Below are 21,648 nucleotides of genomic sequence, written 5' to 3'. Positions count from 1 at the left end.
GCATGGTAGACTAGAGAGCCTCCCATTTCTGCTCCTAAGGGCTGGTACCAGAAACTAGAGCGAAGTCGTGAGTCTACTGCAGAAGCTAAACACAAGCAATATCTAAAGAACTACAGGTTGTGAATAATTACAACCTATTTTCTATTAAAACACTCACGGATCAGCCGCTAACCTAAAGGTTGGCAGTTGGAACCTACCCAACATCTCCACAGAAAAAAGGCCTGGCAAACCACTTCCATAAAGATTACAATCAAGAAAGCCCTATGGAGCAGTTCTACACTGTAACATGTGGGGTCGTCGTGAGTCAGAATCAACTTGACGGCAACGGGTTTGGTTTTATGATTTTTATTTTTCTTGTGTGCGTGCACACACACAAATCAAGCATAGGGGGTGACTACAACCTACAACCTAAAATTAAAAGGGTGAATTAAGAAATAAAATCACAAATGGAATGTAAATGAAAATGACATTGCCAACATGACAGAACATGCTAGCTGGAATTTAGACTCTATTTCTTCACTTTAGACAGTTAAACGTGAGCTGTGATGAACTTAAGTCTTTCAATAAAAGTAGATTTTCCAATCAGAGAGGATCTAGAAGTGTACCTCTACATCCGTAAGTGTGCTGGGCCACATCAGCACACTTGCAGTGGCTGGTGGGTTTGAACTGCTGACCTTTCAGTTCACAGCTGAGCACTTTAACCACTGTGCCACCAGGGCTTCTTATTATAAATAAATCCAGGGGGAAAACTTGATGTTGGGAAAGCGTATGTATAAGCAAATGTTTCTATTCATTTATGAAAGAGCAACCTGATAATTTTGAGTGTATCCTAAAATAAAACGAATACCTTTAAACTTGAAAACATTGCTTAATTGTGAAGACGCAGTTCATCTTTCCCCTCATCAGTCAATAACTTTAAGCCCAGAAGGGACAAGTTGCACACTAAATTCTCCTTGAATATATGTTCTTTGGTTAGAACTATAAACCACTTCGTGGATCCTAGCAACCACTTTACAAATATTAGAAAGCAGACAACTAGCTCTTTAATTTGATAATTCATTAAATGGTTTTTTGTTTGTTTTATACCTACCTTCCCGAACCACACCCTTATAACTACCCTCCCTAATACCAATGGAGCTTGTACTGAAAGCACCTGGAGTTATTGTTAAAAATTCATATACCTGGGGACCATGAAAAACAACATACCAGAATTTTGGGGGTTCTGAATATCTGGATTTTAACAGGACCTGAATATCTGCATTTTAATAGGACCTCACTAGATTTGATACCTAGAACTCGCTGAGCAGTCCTTCTTCTGAATCTCTGTACTATGACTGTATTGTCCATTTAGCATTTAGAGTGCACTACTATGTATTTCTGGAAACCCCTGGTGGCATAGTGGTTAAGTGCTGTGGCTGCTAACCAAGAGGTCAGCAGTTTGAATCCACCAGGCATTCCTTGGAAACTCTATGGGGCAGTTCTACTCTGTCCTGTAGGGTCACTATGAGTTGGAATTGACTCAGTGGAAGTGGGTTTGGTTTTTTGGGGGTTACTGTGTATTTGGAGCCCTGGCGGTACAGTGGTTAAGAGCTCAGTTGCTAACCAAAAAGTCAGCAGTTTGGATCCACCAGCCACTCCTTGGAAACCCTATGGGGCAGTTCTATTCTGTCCTATAGGGTAACAATAAGTCAGAATCGACTCAATGGCAACGAGTTTGGTTTTTTTTTTTTGGTTTTTAGACTCTTTTCAGAGTGCATAACACTAAATAAAAAGGAAACTGGTTACATTGAAGTACTGTTATCAAAATATGTTTTAAAATGTGAAATAATTATATGTGGTCTTCTTTATTAATACATTTAAAAATGAGATCTAAAGGTAGGTTTAGCTCTGGAGTCAGATATCTTAATTTCTAAATATCATGAGCATAAATAATATTTTGAAATATCCATAGCAATTGTAATGCTATTTGAAAATATCTATGATTTCTATTAGTGACAAAGTCTTAGTGTTAGGGTTTGTTGATTACATTCATCCTTGGACTTTCAATTAGATGATAGTAAAACTGAAGTTAGAATTTTTTTTTCCCAACTCAAGTTGACAGACCCTCTGAATTCAAGGTCCTTGGGCCCCAGGTTAAGAGTTGGGGGCCTAGTCCATGGCAGCTAAAGACAGCAGACATAGCAAGCATGAAGTATAACTAGATGGACATTGAATGCTAGAACTGCATATTTTTTTAATATAAATATAATAAAAATTATGTAAGAGATAATTAAATTTTCAAAAATTAAATTGTTTTCAGCTTTAATTAAGTTTGATTTAAAAGTGGATATCTACTTTTCACACTTTGTATTTTTAATTTAAAATTTTTAATGTTTTTTTTAAAAATCACTTTTTGAAAACATTAAAAAAAAAAAAGAAATCTTGCCTTAATCAAATGGTTTGGTTAACTTCAGTCATCCCAGGCATTGTGGCTGCACAAGGAACTATCTGGGGGTATCTTTTCAGAAAGTCTCAAATCACCACACACAGGCAGCTTGCCTGCTCTTGTTACATAGATAGGGCGTTGTCTTAGTTATCTAGCGCTGCTATAACAGAAATGCCATGAGTAGATGGCTTAAACAAAGAGAAATTTATTCTCTCACAGCCTAGTGGACTAGAAGTCCAAATTCAGAGTGCTGGCTCCAGGGGAAGGCTTCCTCTGTCTGTTGGCTCTGGAAGAAGGTCATTGTGATGCATCAGTCTTCCCTTGGTCTGGGAGCATCTCAGCACAGGAACCTTAGATCCAAAGGATACACTGCTCCTGGCTCTGCTTTCTTGGTGGTATGAGGTCCCCGTGTCTCTCTGCTCACTTCACTATTTTATGTCTCAAAAGAGATTGGCTTAAGGCACTATCTAATCTTGTAGATCTCAACAATATAGCTGCTGCTAATCCATCTCATTACATCATAGTGATAGGATTTACAACACATAGGGAAATCACATCAGATGATAAAATGGTAGACAGTCATACAATACTGGTAATCAAGTTGACAGATATCTTGGGGGATACAATTCAATCTATGACATGCGTGTTGCAATTTTTTGAGGCATAAGCCTCTGCCCTTTACCCACCACGCTGCTTGGTACTTAGTAAGTGATCAAAAAATATTTTTTTGAATCGGGGCCTATTTTTCATTCCTGGAAGTTTCTCTTCCCTGGGTGTTTGCCTGTGTCACCATCCAGTTTCACCTCTTCCAATTATACCCCAAGACTTCCCACTCCTATGGTATCCTCCTTCTCCGTAGTCTTCAGCTCAAGTCCCCACGACCTCATTGTATTAGATCCCCTTTGTCCCCTCCACATATCAGGCTTGATGCTCAAGCTTGTGCCTCCTCCACTCCCTCCCCTTGAGCTTCCCTCACTTTTGCCTGCCTTCCCCTAGGCTACAGAGCTCCAAGTCCTGCTGAGAACTTGCCCATCTATGTTCACCAGCCTGTCAAAAAGATCTTACATGAAACCTTCAATGGTCTAGTCCCATGAGGGATACAGAAAAATACCATTTTTCTTGCTCCACTGATTAGCAAGGTTTGGAATTTTTTTTTTTTTTTCACTCTAGGATCACAGGCATCAGCGATGGACATGTCTGCAAGTTATCTGGGAGCAGTCTCACTGCATACTACTGAGGGGACACCAGGGCACCAACCTGGCCCTCCCTCTAATTGAGTGCACAGCCCCTGTCACACACCCACATACAAAGGGGCATTTACCATCCTTGAGAGAGAGGTCATGTTCTATGTTTTACAGATGAGGAGACTTAGATTCAAGAGTTTTAGTGAAATGTCTGAAGTCAAACAGCTAGTCAGTAGTGGATGCAGGATTTTAACCAAGGTTCTCTGACATTCTCCTCCATATAATAGATGTTCAAGAAAGGGTGGTTATAATAATAGTAATTATGATGATGATGATGAAGATAATGATGATGGTGATGATAGTATAATTTAGGAACTGATGGTTTTTTGAGTTCTCCAGCAGATTCTGAGGTGAGGAGAATTCATACAAAAATTCATATAAAAATGATTTATTAGGGAGTACTTTTTTTTTTTACTCCCAGGAAAAATCATTAGGAGAGTAAAGAAGTGGGGCCTAAGTGGGAAGAAGGTGAATATCAAGGAGTGATATAAAGCAGAGTTGCCTTTGGTTCTGGGGACAGTATAGGTCACATCTCAGAGCTGTTTCTGCAGAGGGAACCTACTGCTGTCAAGTCAATTCTGACTCCTAGCAACCCTATAGGACAGAGTAAAACTGCCCCATAGGGTTTCCAAGGAACTGCTGGTAGATTCAAACTGCTGACCTTTTTGATTAGCAGCCATAGATCTTAACCACTATGCCACCAGGGACTGGGAATATTAATACTCCCATACCTGTCAGTCATTGATTAAGAGCCACTCCTGGGAGGTGGAGTGGATGTAGAGGGGCAGGATAACTCCAGGTACATCCAGCTCTCTGCGAGCACTAGTAAAAGGGGCTGTGGCAGCCTGAGGAAAATCTCAACAAAGAGAAGAAGGTGTTGGCTGGCAGGAGTCAAAGCATGTGGGGAGCCATTTCATAAAAGGAAACAATATATAATCCTTATTTTACAAGAAAGGAGCACTGGTGACCCAACAGTTAAGCACTCAACTGCTAACCAAAAGTTTGGCAGTTTGAACCCATGGGAGAAACACCTGGTAGTCTACTTCCATAAAGATTACAGCCAAGAAAACCTTATGGTACTGTTCTACTTTGTCAAATGGGGTAGCTAGGAGTCAGAATTGACTCCATGGCACCTAACAACAACACCAAACCTAGCATTCAGTGCTGAAGAGAAAACAACCTGATAGAGGAAAGAGCATTGTACCAGGAATCTGGACACCTGGGCTTTAGTCCCAGCTTTGCCAAAAACCAGCAACATGACCCTGGGGAGTCAATTCGTCCCTGTGGTCCTCAGCCTCCACTCAGGCCAATATTAGATGTTGTAATATTGAAGGTACTAGGGAAACATTTGTTGCTTAACTAAAATCATCTTACTATTTTAGCACCTTAGGAATTCAGGTCATGGCTAGGCTCCAGGCTCCCTTCCAGCAGAGTCTCTAACAGTGAGATTTCCTCTCTTTTCCTGTGTGTCTGTTATTATTCCAGGGGAGTTTGCTTTTGTCTGTGTGATTCAGCTCTCCAGAGGGAACCCATGACAGTCATGTGAAATGTGTTTAATTTTGAACAGTTTAATTGTATGTTAGTAATAGGGGTCACTAGATGACTTTGCTTTTCCAACATCATCTTTTGGAAATTTAACTAAAGGGATACTGGAAAAGAAATATCATTCGAGTTTGTTTTTTTTCCCTAGAAAATTTAAAAGAGAGAAATATAAATGGATTTTTTCTTTGTATCTATGCTGTAATAAAGAAATAGTAGAGAGTTGTTTTTTTTTTAATGTATGAATAAGTGATTTTTTTTTTTTTTTTCAGTCTCAGGGTGAAAGTTCTGCTGCTAGACTTTTATTCCAGTTTCCTGGTATCCAACAGTCAGTTTGCCACTGGAATGAACTTTTGTCAAGGCTATCATCTGGAACAGAGCTGGGTGTGAGGGATGTAACCCCAAAGATATGTATGGTAAACACAGAGATGGGCAGCCCAGAGCCCTCTTCAAAGAAGGATGCACTATCCAGCTGTGAGGAGCATGGTCAGCAAAGGCCTCTAGCAGTCAGCTGCTTGAAGGTAGGCCCCAGCTGCAGAGAGCCACCCACTCAAGGTCATCCTTTCCCAGGACAGCCGGAATCCAGTGACCCAAGGAAGGGGGATACAAAGGCCCAGCCATTTTGGCCTTACAGGAGAAACTCTGTCAAGCAATACTTGCTCTAGATTTTCCTGCTAGGTTGCCAAAGGCTTTGTTGTCATCATTGTTATTTTTGTTGTTAGCTGCCGTTGAGTCGTCCTGGATTCATGATAACCCCATACCCAATGGAACGAAACGCTACCTGGTTGTCTTAGTTAACTTCTTCACCTGTCCAATCCTGTTCAGCTCACATCCTTTCACAGGTATTGATCTTTCTTTTTTTTTTTAAATGTATAACTGGTTTTTTTAAATAGACTATTTTTTAAAGCAGTTTTAGGTTTACAGAAAAAATGTGCAGAAAGTACAGAGAGTTCCCATTTGCCCCCTGGCCCCTACATATTGTTTCTCCTGTTAACATCTTGCATTTCTCTGGCACATTTGTTATAATTGATAAACCAATATCAATACATTATTATTAACTAAAGTCCATAGTTTATATTAGGTTCACTCTTTGTGTTATACAGTCCTATGGCCTTTGACAAATGGTTAATGTCATGTGTTCACCATTACAGTATCAAACAGAATAGCTTCACTGCCCTAAAAATGCCTTGTGCTTCATCTATTCAGTCCTCCCCCTTCTCCTTGACCCTGATCTTTTCACCGTCTTTATCATTTTGCTGTTGATTTTTAATAAACATCTTATGCCCCAAATTTCCGGAGACTCTAACCTGCAACAGTTGGTGTTAGGAGTAGTTCGAGAAAGCCAGGCGATAAGATGAGATTTTGGAACTGGATCACTCACCACTCAGCTGGCCATGGGGATGCCATCGCTGGCAGTAGGTAGAGCCCAGACACCACCAGTACAAGGTGGTCGTTCAATTGTTAAATCTCCCACTGAGGGTGAATTGGAGTATGTACCAGTGGGAGTGAATACACTAGGAGGTGCAATGTGTCAGGCATTTGAGACTTTGAAGGACAAGGTAGACATAAGGATGGATAATAGAGTTGGATGACTGTTGTCACTCATGCTCTACAAAAAGTTACGGAGCAGCCAAGAGTGAAAGCAGAGGGCCTTGTTGAATACATACAAAGAAGCTCCTTCTGCCCTGCAATGGCAGATGGAAAAAATGAGGACCAAACTCAAGACCTAATAGTCCGAGTGAATGAACTTCAAGGAAAAGGCTAAAGGCTCAACCATAGCAGATCTGTGCCAAGGTCAGGGCCTGGGTTGGAAAAACCTTTAACTTTGGCAGATGGAACAGAGACATCTTGGTTGATCCGCCCAAAGATTTTGACATCTCAGACACTGAACCTTCTAAATCATTGACCACCCCAGGATGGCCACAGTGGTAGATTCAGAGGCCACATAAACTTCCAGTCGCACATACAAGCAGTCCTTGCTTTGCATGGTAGTGTGGGACTGTAAGAATGACCATGCAAGCTGAAGCCATGTAAAGCAATCTTAATAATTAATGGAAAAAAATCATGATTGTTCCATGACCTTTAGAAGTGTTTGTCAATACATTAGATACTGTCTTACTGCTGGTTATAAATGTATAGAGAAATGAAAAAAACAATAGTAAAACTAATATTTAAAACCAAAAATCCAAACCTACTGCTGTCAAGTACATTCCAACTCTTAGCAGCCCTATAGGACAGAGTAGGACTGACCTCATAGGGTTTCCAGAGCTGTAAATCTTTATGAAAGCAGACGCCAGTGCCACATTTTTCTCCTTAGGAGCAACTGGTGGATTTGAACTGCCAACCTTTTGGTTAGCAGCTGAGCACTTTAACCACTGTGCCACCAGGGCTCCCCAACTAATATTTTGAGCACTCTTAATTAAAAATATTAGAATCTTTGAAAGTGAAAGTGGTTTAGTTCTTTCTTTAAAAAGTTATGAAGCGTTGTTGGACAGTGCTTGCTTTCTTCTCGTCCTGTGACTCGTGATTCAGAGCAAGCATCTTTCCTGTGCCTTGTTGCGTTGTCATACTCCTTTCTAAGTCTGGACCAGCTTCCAGCATTTTATCCTTTGCACTGTCAATGTCCAAGAGTTGCTTCAATGTGAAGTCCTTTGCCAGTGTCACTTCCTTTGGGACATCTTTGTCATTTTTTGTCACAATTTATGTGGGTACGTTCGCCTTCAATAAGTTCCTCTGGCTGCATATCTAGAGTCTCTCCAAAGGCGGCAGCGTCAACATTCCCACCATGAGCTCTTTCTTCTAAACTCCATTTAAGTCTAACTCAATTTTTACTTCCAGTGTTACCACTTTTTGTTTATCTCTGAGTATCTATCTTTTTGGTCAATTCTGAGTAATCTGTTTTTATAAAATGTCATTTGGATTTATTCAATGGGAAACAAGAAGTCAACACAGCTACACCTCTTGCTGTCTGTGGGTGAACTGAATAACAGCTGCATAGAGACCAATCACCAACAGACTCTGAAACAAGTGACATGATTGGTTAGTTAATAATAATGTATCAGTATCAGTTCATCAATGTAACAGATGTACCACATTAGTGCAAGATATGAATAACAGAGAGACTTTGGGCAAGGGCATATGGGAACTCTCTGTACAATTTTTCTGAACACAAAATTGCTTTAAAAAATTAAGTGTATTAAAAAAATGCAGTGTGACAACACTTAAAAAAAGTTTCTATTGTAACTAATTAATCCAGAGACGTATTTTTGTTCACCGATTTGATAAGTCTTACCAGACAGATGGCAAGTTCTTTGAGGGCACCAACATGTTCTTTTGCTGGTTTTGTGTCTTGAGAGCTAGCATTTAAGATGACAACTAATCACTTTAGTTATTTATAATTCAAAAATAGGCTGTGTGGAATTTTCATAGCTTAATCTTTAGCTTTCCACATTTAAAGTTTTGTCTCTTATTCCCCCGGTAGCCGTCAAAGAAATCAGATTCCCTACTATGCTAAAAATCCTTTAATATAGAAGATGTGAGGTGGAGAAAATCCAGTAAAGTTTTTGGAGTCATACCAGCCTGCCTTTTGCTCTTACCAGCTCTGTGACCTTGGACCTGTCAGGGGACCTCTCTGACCTTCAGCTCCCTCCTATGTAAAACCAAACCTGTTGCCATAGAGTTGATTCTGACTCATAGTGATCCTACAGGACACGGTAGAACTGCCCCGTAGGGTTTCCAAGGAGTGGCTGGTGGGATTCAAACTGCCGACCTTATTGGTTAGCAGCCTAGCTCTTAACCACTGGGCCACCAGGGCTCCGGGGGCTATAATAGTGCCTGTCTAATAGGGTCGCTATGAGTCGGAATCGACTCGATAGCACTGGTAATGGGATTATCTGGAGAAAGGTATGGAGATCTGCTTCTGTAAAGATTACAGACTTGGAAACCCTATGAGGCAGTTCTACTCTGTCCTGTAGGGTCTCTCTACGAGTTGGAATTGACTTCATGGCAATGGTTTTCTATTTAAATAGGATTACTGGGAAGAATGTATAAAGTTACAAAAAATGCTTGGCCGGAAGGTAGACAAATAGTGGTAATGATTCTCACCATTGTATTGTCGATAGAGATTAAATGTTCGACTATGGCGGTGGTGGTGGTTGCTGTTGTTGTAGCTGCCTTTGAGCCAGATCAGCACAAGGTGATCCCATGCACAACTGGATAGGACCATTGTGATTCATAGGGTTTTCATTGAGTGATTTTTGGAAGTAGGTTGCCAGATGGTAAAAAAAGTAAAAGGACACTAATAAGAACAGTGCTGATCATCAGATCTTTTATATTTTAAAGCCAGACAGACTCTCCAAGACAATGTAGAACAAGAGTTGGCAAATTATGGCCAGCAGACCAAATCCATCCTGCCTCCTATTTTTTAAATAAAGTTTTATTGGAACACAGTCATGCTCATTCATTTACTGATCGTCTCTGGCTGCTTTCATACTACAATGGTACTGTTCAGTTGTTGCAACAGAGACTGAATGGTTCACAAAGCCTAAAACATTTACTATCTGGCCGATTAAAAAAAGTTTATCAACCCTGACCCAGAACAACCCCAAACTTTACAAATAAGGAAGCAAGCTCACATAAAATAAGTGACTTTGTCACATGACTAGTTAGGAACAGAACTAACACTAAAATGTAGATACCTCAACTCCCAGTTCAGAGCCTGAATGAGGCAGAGAAAATGACAGTTTTCCTTAGAGTCCAGCTCAAACTAGGTTCCTTTAGTGGAGTTTAGCTCTGATCTAGGCTTCTAGGGAAAAGGCTGCCAAGCACCTCCCCAAGACACGCCAGGTTGGTATGGAACTCTGTGACTTGGCACATGCAACTTCCTATAAATAATACCACACCAACCCCTAGCTTATCCCATTGACCTCACAAACTCCTACATATCGTGCAAAACCTAACATGTCACCTCTTTCATGAAGCCTCCATTCCATCACCCATCAGACAAGTAATCACTCTTTGCTCTGTCTCTGATTGTCATGGATTAAATTATGTCCCCACAAAATGTGTGTATCAGTTTGGCTGGGCCATGATTCCCCGTATCGTGTGATTTTCCTGTATGTTGTAAATCCTGACTCTATGATGTTAATGAGGAAAGATGGGCGGCAGTTGTGTTAGTGAGGCAGGACTCAATCTACAGGATTGGATTGTGTCTTGAGGCAATCTCTTGAGATGCAAAAGAAGCAAGCAGAGAGGCAGGGGGACCTCATACCACCAAGAAAGCAGCGCTGGGAGCAGAGCGCGTCCTTTGGACCTGGGGTCCCTGCGCCAGAGAAGCCCCTAGTCTGGGTGAACAGAGAGAGAAAGCCTTCCCCTGGAGCTAACACCCTGAATTTGGACTTTTAGCCTGCTTTACTGTGAAGAAATAAATTTCTCTTTGTTAAAGCCATCCACTTGTGGTATTTCTGTTATAGCAGCACAAGATGACTAAGACAGTGATCTAAGCACATATTTTGTGGTTGCATTAATCACACATGTTCTATTGTAATTTATTGCTCTACAGGCCTATCTACTCCGGCTGCAATCAAAAGGTTTTGAGTGGAGTTGAAGTGGAAGAGACTCAGGCCGTGACACCTGGGGAAAACAGATTTTGGAGGGTGATACTCCTGGGAAAAAGCTATTTCACGCTTTAACTTCTAATTAATTTTTCAGAAAAGAAATCACATTACTCTGTCCAGGAAATTTGGAATTTCTGTCTTCCTAGAAAGAGGCAGCTAACCAAAAGCAAGTGACCAAAGGAACATTTTTAGCAAGCAAATTCCATGACCACTTTGGGCATCTCCATTTGACCCTACCTTAATCTATGATACCCAAATTTAGGTATTATAATAATATCTATAGTGATACCTTTAGTATAGCATAATAACAAAAGTTGATTAAAAATTTAAAAAAGATTATCTGAATCATCTACAAAGAGTTTAATTATGCTTGCTATGCTTGGTTTAGGGGCCCTGGTGGTGCAGTGGTTAAGATGCTTGGCTGCTAACCAAAAGTTCGGTGGTTCAAACCCACTAGCCACTCTGTGGGAGAAAGATGTGGCTGTCAGCTTCTGTAAAGATTTACAGCCTTGGAAACTCTATGGGGCAGCTCTACTCTGTCCTATAGGGTTGCTATGAGTCAGAATTGACTTGAGGGCAATGGGTTTATGCTTGGTTTAAGAAAGCAGACGATATGTAGTATATCTCGCAAAGACAGCTCTTTCAAAATGTAGTTTCATCTTATGGTCCCAACGCTTAAAGCCTCCAATCCTCGGTTGTTCAGAAAACCCAGCCAAACTGTGTTCCTAAAAACTCTGAAGAGCTGAGATTTTACAATACATTTGTCCATATTCTCTTGGAGTCTGTGAAGCCCTGTGATGACCCAGAAGAAGGTTCCAAAAAAGACAATGAGCCTTGTGTAAAGAAAGGGGAGCCAGTGTGGCTGCTAAAGTGAAAGGAGGGGCTAGGAGAAATCCAAAGGAAAGGAATTTGAGGGAGAATCTTTGGCTTAAAATTTAAATTTTAAATGGCTTCTATTTTTAATCTAAGGAGTCTGGATGGCACAAAGAGTTAAAGGCTTGTTGACCAACTGAAAGCTTGGTGGTTCAAACCCACCCAGAGGTTCCTTGGAAGAAACACTTGGTGATCGACTTGCAAAAGTTCAAAGACTTGAAAACCCTATGGGTCACCATGAGTCTGAATCAACTCCACAGCAGTTGGCTCTGGTATTTTTATCTGGTGGCCAAATACGTGTGTTTCTAAGTTTTCTTATCTTCCAATGAAATCCATCACTGTGGTTATATGCTACACGTGTTTCTGTCTTTGTTAATTTGGAAGCAGGCATGCACATATTGCATTTCTAAGTGTAAAGTACCATGTGCGATATCTGGGAGACGTAGAGATGAATAAGACATGATCTCTGCCTTAGGAAGTTTACAATCAAATGCTCGAAGCAGACATTCCAACGTGTGTCCATAATACTTTAAACAGTAATGCAGAGGGCCAAAGGAAGGACCTCAATCCTGGAGAGAAGTTGAACTGGTTAAACGCACACATAACAAATAGGATCCACTATTCACTAAGTCCCCAAGGTGTCAGAATATCACCCAGGTCAACAGGATGCCTGGAAATCTGACCAGGGCCAGTCTGCACAGAAAAGAACACTGGAATCTTATAAATGGTTGTCGAGATTATGGAATGGATTGTCATGTATTTGGTATGAGTCCCATCTTTCAGGACAACAGGATTCCTTGGACACACACACTGCCCAAACTTCTACCTGTGAAAGGTGGGATAGAGTTAGATGAGGAGCAAAAAGTCTTGATTTTAAAAAGACAGTAATGTAACATGATAGGTGACCCTTCTTGCATCTGAAAGTATGAGCGTTCTGATGGAACAATTTGTAACATGAAATTACTCCTCCCCTTTTATCAGGTGCTGCTATTCTCATGCAATGCTGGTTCGATGGGGAAGTCCTGTGCAGAAGTGGGTGCATATGTATGTGGACATTTGGTGAGTCTCTTTAATAAAATGGTTGTTATTTAAAAAAAGAATATTTGGAAAAGTTAGGGCTCTTTCTGCACATGACAGAAAACCCAACCTAAGTTAAGCCAAGAAGAAAGCCTTTAGGTTGAAGGAACTGAAAAGTCCAAGGCTTCAGGCACTCCAATAATGTCATTGGGATCTCTCTTCTATGTCTCCATCTCTTCGCTCTGCTGCTTCTGTGTTGGCTCCTTTTGAGGCAGTGTCTCCCCTGTGGTGATAAATTTGTTGCAGCACTTCCAGCTTTACGTCCTTCCAGGTTCAGGTAGAAGGGCAGACTCTTCCTGAGAGAGCAGAAGACCTGGGATTCACTCCGATTGGGTCCATCATTGGTCCTGAGTGTCGAGGACAGTTCTGGAGTCTGGGTCAGAGCCCCACTCAAAGCACTTGGACAGAGGGTGGGAGAGGGGCAGCTCCTCTAAAGAAAGTCAGAGGACTGTTACAAATGGAAGGGGGCTTGAAAACTAGTGTTTGGAGCCCATACACTGTGTTTTTTTGAAAGGCATTCTACTTTTTAACACCTTTTATCCCTCAAAGGATGGATGGTGGATTTACTTCAATTCGGATCCATCAAATAGGTAAAAAAAAAAAAAAAAACTTCCCACTAAATAATAAGTAGTAGTAGTAACGACTGCTCACACTTATTTCTCTCTTGGAATTGAAGGATCTGGAGCAAGGTGCGAGACAAGGAAGCAGACAGTGAGTGTGATGGCAATAGTCACCTGCCTTGACAAATTTTCGGATGTAGTTCACACTGATAAGTATCTAAAGAGGTTCTAACTTATGGCTTTATAAATCTCCAGAATAAAATGAGCTCTATGTAATAGTTACCAGCTAATTTAAGTTACTTGTATTCATTCGTTCATTCAACAGATATTTACTGAGTGCCTCTTATGTTCCAAGCACTGAGCTACTGAGCCAAAAAGGCATGGAATAACACTATAAATAATATATAATGTTATTCTTGTATAAACCCATCCTCCCTCCATAGCGAATTGGTAAAAACTCTTAGATGTTCTCATCCAGAAGTCTAGCTGTTATGGTCTAGTTCAGATCCTTTCCTTCTGTTGTCCAGGAAGCTTTTTCTGCCACACTCTACTCAAGACCATCCTGTTTGCGGTTTTTAATCCCAACTTCAGAAAGTTTCCCATCTCTCCATCTGTAGATACACAAAGTTCATTCTCTAACTTTATTCACCTCTTTGCCAAAAATATTCATGAATGTTAGCCATGGCAGGAATCCACATAAGCTGGAATTGAAGAAATCTCTTCTTCAATATATATTTTTCACAATTCAGCCTGAAGCCACTTGTCCAGTCACCCCGTTTGCCTGGAAATGCAAATGTCCATCTGAACAGCAGTACAGTATTGAGAAGGGTTTCACAATCACTCTTGGAGGGAAGTGAACAGCTTCAAGTTGACAACAAGTTCTAAGTACTTTAATTACCTGGAAGAGTTTCCTCCATTGCTCAGAAGTTCCTGAACTCCATGATACTTCCTGTTTCACATCAGTAGATTCTTCTTCTGACCAGAGCTGTGGGTCTCATCATTGCTTCACAACGTAACTGAGGTTAGTATTGCTCTTGACTCTCCCAAATTGCCATGATTCTCTTCTATAGTTACTACCTGATATAGTGGGATTCTTCACATTGAACACTTTGTCCAGTCCACTACACGGGGAGGCTTTGGTCTTGAGGATGGAGAAGAGAAGTGGGGGACGGTTGCTGTGTCTCATTATGAACTTCCCATGAAACTCATCAGGACCTTATGCCCAATTTCCTGCTTCCCTGACCTGCTGAACCGGGTAGGTCATTCAAGCCCCAGATGGAGGCCACTTGCCATAAGTCTGTAATTGATCATTTCTTTTCCTTTCTTCAATCATTTTTTTCTCCTTCTGCATTTTTAAGAAAATACTTTATTTGCAACAGTCACACTTCAGGTCTAAGGCACAATTTTAGAAATTGCATAAAGATAACAGATTTGGACAATCTGGATGAAGTGATTTTAAGTCCCTGCTCTAGCAAAATATTCAAAAGCTGCTGCTTCTGAAATTCACTCTTTATCATTCCTAGGACTTGAGCAGGTCAAGTCATGATCAGTTTTGTAGAAGAAAGTCATTCAAACTATTTATCCAGTAGCTATCACTATTCTTTCTGCTCTGATGCTCTGATCTCAAGATTCCCTGATGCCACCAACCCTGGAGTCCATTTGCAGGGGAATGGATAAGTAAAGAGGGTAGACCGCATACTGTGGAACGTTAGCAGTTAAAAATAAACTAAATGAATATACAACAACAAGCTTAGCTCTTTAAAATATAGTGATAAGTGACAAAAAATACTAAGAATAAATTTATAGCACATATATACATAAAAAATATACTTTATACAATATAGACATATTTAATGATATGTATGAAAAACATGAAAGTGGATACTTATGGGGGAGAATGGGAATTAGGGATGAAGGGGGGAAAACGAAATAAAATAAAAGAGGCACCCTGTCTAGAATGTTATGATATTATGAACTGGGGATTAAGATGAATTCTTTCTGAGGTCTCAAAAAATGCCACAATAAATAATAGCATTAAAAATATCATGCTGTAAATTAGTGCTTTCCAACAGCATTCCATGGAACATGAACATTCTGGAAGATGTCTGTCGGTATTCTTAACAAGCAGATTCTGTGATGAAGCACGTGTGGGAAATTTAGATTAAACAAAACAGGTTTCTTTACTTCAGGTCTTCTCAGTGCATATACCCACCTCTAAACCAAGATGGGTGTATGCCGTACAAGCAGTCCCCGGGTTACAAACGAGATCAGTTCCTAAGCGCGTCTTTAAGAATTTGGAGGTAAGCGGAACAGGTCGTACCGTTCTTATTTCGCCTTCAGTGTAAAAGCTGCACATGCAGCAAGTGCAGGTGATTGTGATGAAGAATTTAAGTAGGGGTTGGTTCCATTCTGTCAAAGTGAGGACACATTTATATAACGTTAAATATAATATTAAAGGGCAATATGAGTTGTCCCTAAGTCGGACATTCATAACCCGGACACTTAACTGTATTTCCCAAACTTCTTTGGTCACCGAACCTCCTTTGCCAACTGCCTTTTTTGCAAAACACAGAGCATTTAGCCCTGTTGCTTTCTTCCTCAGGGCATCCTTCATACTCTATTCGTATCTGTCCCCGTTCAGGTCTCATCTCTTCCATGAAGCCCCCTCCAAAGTTCACAATAATCTGTATTGTGATCTTATTGCTGCAATTCTTTGGCCTTTAAAGACTGCTTTACTGTTGCTTCTGTATGTGCTGTTTCTTTCTTTTTTTTTTTTTTAAGGATGGACATGACGTAATTTGTATCTATACCCTAACTTTAGCTTAGGAGCCTGGGCCGTTCGAACCCACTCAGTGACTGAGAGGGATACCTGGTGATATGCTCCCATAAAGGTATTGGCCTAGGGAACTCTATGGGGAAGTTCTACTCTGTCACATGGGGCCTCTATGAGTCAAAAATCAACTCAACAGCATCTAACAACAACAACATCTTTTGGTTACGTTGACTTGAATAAATTACATGAGAGGTCCTCTCAGCCAATCATTTCACAGTATCTATTCAAATCAGGATAAAGAAATACTCCCTTCCTCTCTCACTGGGAGGTGAGGGTGGATGAGTCATATTTACAAAGCATCCAACTGCCACAGAAAAAAGCTTTCTTATGTAATGTTTTGGTGCTTCAGTAAATTTGAGAAAGAGTGAAACAAGGAAAATTGCGTGCTTCCAAACACAGGTTCAAGTCAGTTGAATGTTTTCTTAGCTTTGCTTAGCCTTGCTCATCACCAGTATTCTATGATGAAGATGAAGATGGGGGTGGTGGTGGCAGTGATAGCTACCGTTATAAAGTCCATATCTTAGACCGAGCGCTATGCTGAGTGCCTCTTTTACCCTCGCAGAAGAAGAGCAGTCACTAAAGAGCTCTTTTAGCCAAAAATGCCTTCCCCATCTCCAGCCACAGACCTAAAATTTCCATCTTTATACATCAGCTCCAGTTGATTCTCACTCATGGCAACCCCGTGTGTGTCAGAGTAGACCTGTACTCCATAGGGCTTTCAGCGGTTGATTTTTTTGAAGTAGATTGCCAATCTTATCTTCCAAGGCACCTCTAAGTAGACTTGAACCTCTAACCTTCCTATTAGCAGTGGAGCACATTAACTGTTTGTACCACCCAGGGACTCCATCATCTGTTCCTACAACCTCCTTTTACATCTGTAAGCCATGATACCTTTGTATGAATTTGTTTCATATAGATGCAAAGTCACTCATCAGAAGACCTTGGGAAAATATCTGACATTGCTTGTGGTGTGAGCGGGTGCCCTCTGGGTGAACAGAGCCAGATGAAGCAAAGGAATGGATTTTTTTCATTCCAGTTCTTACTTAAATACTTTGACATTCACTAAGAACTCACTATTTATAGAATACTTTGAAGCTTCCTGGAGTTTCAAAGATCAATATAGATTGCAATCTTTGCCATTAGTACTTATCAGGAAGACAATCACAGATAATTACGATACAACTGCTTTAATAGAAACATGAAAATTATGTATGTAAAGCTCCCAGCTCCAGTGCTTAGTACAGAGGAGTTGCTTTCTTCTCCCTGTTTCTTTGTGAGAGCCTAAGAATGCTTCACAGAGAACCACTCTGTCTTAGAGGATAAGTAGGAGTCTTCCAGGCACAGAATGGGAGATGACAACAGTTTGCTGGTAAATGTTTAACTGCTGGCACTCTAGGAGGGGGAATAAAACTCGATTTGTAGCATTTGCCAATTTCCATGGTGTAAATACTCCTATTGATGTTGTTGGGAGCTGTCGAGTCAACTCTGACTTATAGTGACCCCGTATGACAAAGTAGAACTGCCCCATAGGGTTTTCTTGGCTTAATTTTGCCAGAAACAGATGGTCAGATCTTTCTTTTATGGAACTTTTCAGTGGGTTCCAACCTGCAACCTTTCAGTTAGCAACCAATCGCTTAGCTGTTGCGTCACCAGGGCTCCTTGTAAATACTCCTACTGTGGCAGACATGATGTCACTGCCCACTAAATTGGTACTAGATGTGAATGAGCTAGTTCTAGCTGGCTTCAGCACAACACTGGAAGGACCAGAAGAAACAGTACATGTGAAGGCATGGATGTTTGAAAATCTCTGGTGTTTAGTTGGCTGTTGTCCTGCACAGTGTGAGATAGGGGCTGAGGAAGAGATGGAAATGGAGAAGCATGCGCTGTCTGAACCAGATTATGCATGAAGAAAAGACAGGTGTGACCTATAATGAGAGAAGCAGGTTATGAAGAATTTGGAAAACAGTTTGGGAAGAAATTGCAAAATGCATTGAACCCACCCTGTTGTTATTATCTGCTATTGAGTTGGCTGCGACCCGTAGTGACTCCACTTACAACCGAACAAAACATTGCCCAGTCCTGCACCATCTTCACTGGTATGCTCGAGTCCATTGTTGCAGCCACTGTGTTATTCTGAGTAACTTCCAACCTAGGGGGCTCATCTTCCAGCACCATAACAGACAATATTCTTTTGTGACCTATAGGGTTTTCGCTGGCTAATTTTTAGAAGTAGATTGCCACCTGTCCACCATGGATGACCTGCTGGTATTTGAAATACCAGTGGCAGAGTACCCAGCATCACAGCAACATGCAAGTCACCACAGTATGACAAACTGACAAGCAGTGACAATGAATTCATCTTGTTGTTAGGAGTCTTTGAGTCCATTTCAACTCATTGTGACCCTAGGTGGGTTTGAACTGCCAACCTTCCAGCTGGCAGCCAAGTGCTTAACCATTGGAGCAACCGGGGCACCTTGAACTCACTCTTCTTGCTATTGGGTGCTGTGAAATTTATTTCAGCTCTATACGACAGGGTAGAACTGCCTCATAGGGTTTCCTAGGCTGTAATCTTTATGGAAGCAGATCACCAAGTCTTTTCTCCTGTGGAGCTACTGGTGGATTAGAACCATGACCTTTCGAGTAACAGCTGAGCTCTTGACCATTGATCGCACCACCAGGGCTCTTTTACACAATTGATAGTGATCTAACCCATCTATGTTCTACAGGAATACCTCTAGTGGCAGTATGGAGGGATAACTGGAGGGCAGGTAGACTGGGAGTAGGGCGGCTGGCTAATAAATTTTTAAAATAGTCTTGGGAAGAAATCTAAACTGCCACTCCTTGACATCTTTGGGCTACAACTCAGCCATTTCAGGCACTACTCATGTATATCCTTCCTCTTAGGCCTTTAAAGAAATCAGGCCTTTAGAAAACAATAAATAGAAATAATACAGGTATTTTTTATACTAAATAGAAGCTATACAACATATTGTATAGCTTTACCAAACATAAATATGTGTGTATACCTTTATATACATGTTAAATTCTTTTATGAATCCCTGTTCCTCCACAAGAGGGAATAGTTTATCTGTTTTTGCTTATCCTCTCACGGCTAATTCTTATTGCCCTTTCCTGACTATTACACTGTTCCCATTAAGCTCTCAGATTTGTTCTGTATTTGCTTGCTGTTCAAGTATATGAGTTGCTCTCTCCTTTTGACTACAGAAAATGTTGTTCCTGCAGCTGTGTGCCCCTAATGCTCAGTATGCTAAGCCAGACTTCCATGATGTTAAGGGTTGGGGCTATATTCCACCCCTATCCTGGAGAAGTCACACTTTCTCAGGCCTCTTGATTCTCTAAGAGACACCCCAGTCACATGGCCCCAGGTCTGATGGCGCTTGGGTCTACTTTGGCTGATTGTCTGAAGGCTCCCTGACAAGCTTTAGTTTTCTGGTCAATAGTGGCCCACAAAATGGTTCCATAACTGTACCCTCTGTTTCTGTGGTTGCTTTTTGGTATACATACCTACCCATGTGGGGAGGTCCAGTGATTTATATTTGTTGTTGTTTTAGCTGCCCTCAAGTTAATACCCGACTTGTGATGACCCCATGCACAACGGAACAAGATGCTGCCTGGTCCTGCACCATCCTCATGATTGACTGCAGGTTGAACTGTGACTTATATGTTGTTGTGTGCCATCGAGTCAATTCCTACTCATGTGACCCTATATGAAAGAGTAGAACTGCCCCATAGGGTTTCCTAGGCTGTAATCTTTACGGGGGCAAATCGCCAGGACTTTTCTCCTGTTGAGCTGCTGGTGGGTTTGAACCACCAGCCTTTTGGTTAGCAGACAAGTACTTACCCATTGTGCCACCGGGGATCCTTTTTGTGATTCGTATAGGAAAGCATTAAGCATGACAGTGTCTGCAGAATGCCTGATATTCTCTCTTTTTCCCTATTTTCCTTTGCCTTCTATACGAGGTATCAGAACCAAGCATTTGTTACCAAATGCCTTTAACTCTTTTACCACGAGCAAGTGGGCATGGGGGTGGAGAAGGGGTAAAAGAGTCCTTGGCTTCCTTTCACTCCTCCTCAACTTAATCTCAGGAATGCAAGTTCACTCACTTTTCCCCCAATGTGCTGGTATTATTTCTGACCCATGGTCTCCAGCCAAACTGGAATGTGGTGGTTAATGTGGGCCCTAGTAGGCTGGATGAACCTCCAAAACTATTGCCCTGAGATAATCTTTAAACCTGAAACCTAAACTGAAAATATCCCCTAAAGCCTTCTTTAAACCAAACAACAATCTAGCTTAACTAGTGAAAAAGTATCTGCTATGAGCATTGTGCTCTCCTAAAGAACCATCTATATGGGATCAAATTGAAAACAGCAATTTGAAAGCCTAGATAGGAAGAATGGGGAAAGTGAGTTTATCTCAATAGTGGAGAAACAGATAGGAAAAGGAGGCTGCATGTAATCAATGTCCCTATATTGTACATGTATATTTTTTGCTGCATATATTTTCAATGACAGCAACAAAAAAGAGTGTGGGCCCTAGAGCCAGACCTGGATTCAACTGACCAGTAGGGCGACCTCAGTAGAATTACCATATTTTCGCAAAAACAAACACTAACAGGATGCCCAGTTAAATTTGAATTTCATGTGCCAAATCGATCTCATTGCTGTTGAATCGATTCTGACTCATCAAGGCCCTATAGGACAGAGTAGAACTCCCTCATGGGTTTCCAAGGAGTGACTGGTGAATTAGAATTGCTGACCTCTTGGTTAGCAGCCGAGCTTTTAACCACTGCGCCACCAGAGCTCCTTGAATTTCACATAAACAATGAATAATTTTTAGTGTAACCATGTCCTGTGCAATATTTGTACTAATAAATTGTTTTTTATTTATCAAATTTGACTGAGTGTCCTGTATTTTATCTGGCAATCCTAGACCTTGGGCAAGTTATTGAACCTCTCTATGCCCAAATTTCTTTATGCAGAACTTAAGAATAATGGTACTGCCTGTCTGAAAGGGTTGTCTTCAGGATTAAATAAGATAATACATGTAAAATGTTAAGAGCCTGGTTCCTGGCACACAGTAAGCACTTAATAAACGTTAAGTGAATATTCAATATATCATGGTGGAGTGCATAGACTTGGGAGCATTACAAAATTGGTTCAAATCCTTCCTTTGTCTCTTACCTGCATTGTGACCTTGGACAAGTTATTTCTGTCATAAGACACTTAATAATAAAATTAATCTGTTGGATGAGGTTTATTCAAGCAGAAGGTTTAGGTATCGGTAGCACCAAACCACGTGTAGAAAGATACTCTGCCGAGTACCAGCAGTGACTTTTTTAATTGACAAAAATATAGAAGCTTATTTCTGATTGGCTTATATAATTTACTATCAAAACACTGTCAGGATTTCATCGGTCAACAATGGTAGAAGCTCTGTCAGGATCTCATTGGTCAATGAGAG

General features: G+C 40.9%; 1 protein-coding gene and 1 long non-coding RNA gene across 4 annotated transcripts in view; one reads left to right on the top strand and one right to left on the bottom strand.

The window, feature by feature from the left end:
- Positions 1–21,648, bottom strand: part of ATP6V1C1 (ATPase H+ transporting V1 subunit C1) — a 106,682-nt gene that overhangs the window by 60,639 nt on the left and 24,395 nt on the right. The window lies entirely within an intron of this gene.
- On the top strand, positions 4,544–21,444 carry LOC111750079 (uncharacterized). Of its 3 annotated transcripts, XR_010317817.1 has the most exons (6): positions 4,544–5,729; positions 5,931–6,050; positions 10,769–12,755; positions 14,083–14,354; positions 15,523–15,633; positions 19,739–21,444. It is a non-coding gene; the product is annotated as an uncharacterized LOC111750079 (long non-coding RNA). The 3 variants fall into 3 exon arrangements; XR_002785211.2 differs by having other exon boundaries at positions 12,678–14,354; XR_010317816.1 differs by having other exon boundaries at positions 10,769–14,354.

This window comes from Loxodonta africana, chromosome 14, assembly GCF_030014295.1.
Source record: "Loxodonta africana isolate mLoxAfr1 chromosome 14, mLoxAfr1.hap2, whole genome shotgun sequence".
NCBI lineage: Eukaryota > Metazoa > Chordata > Mammalia > Proboscidea > Elephantidae > Loxodonta > Loxodonta africana.
This window is presented reverse-complemented; position numbering and strand designations above follow the sequence as displayed.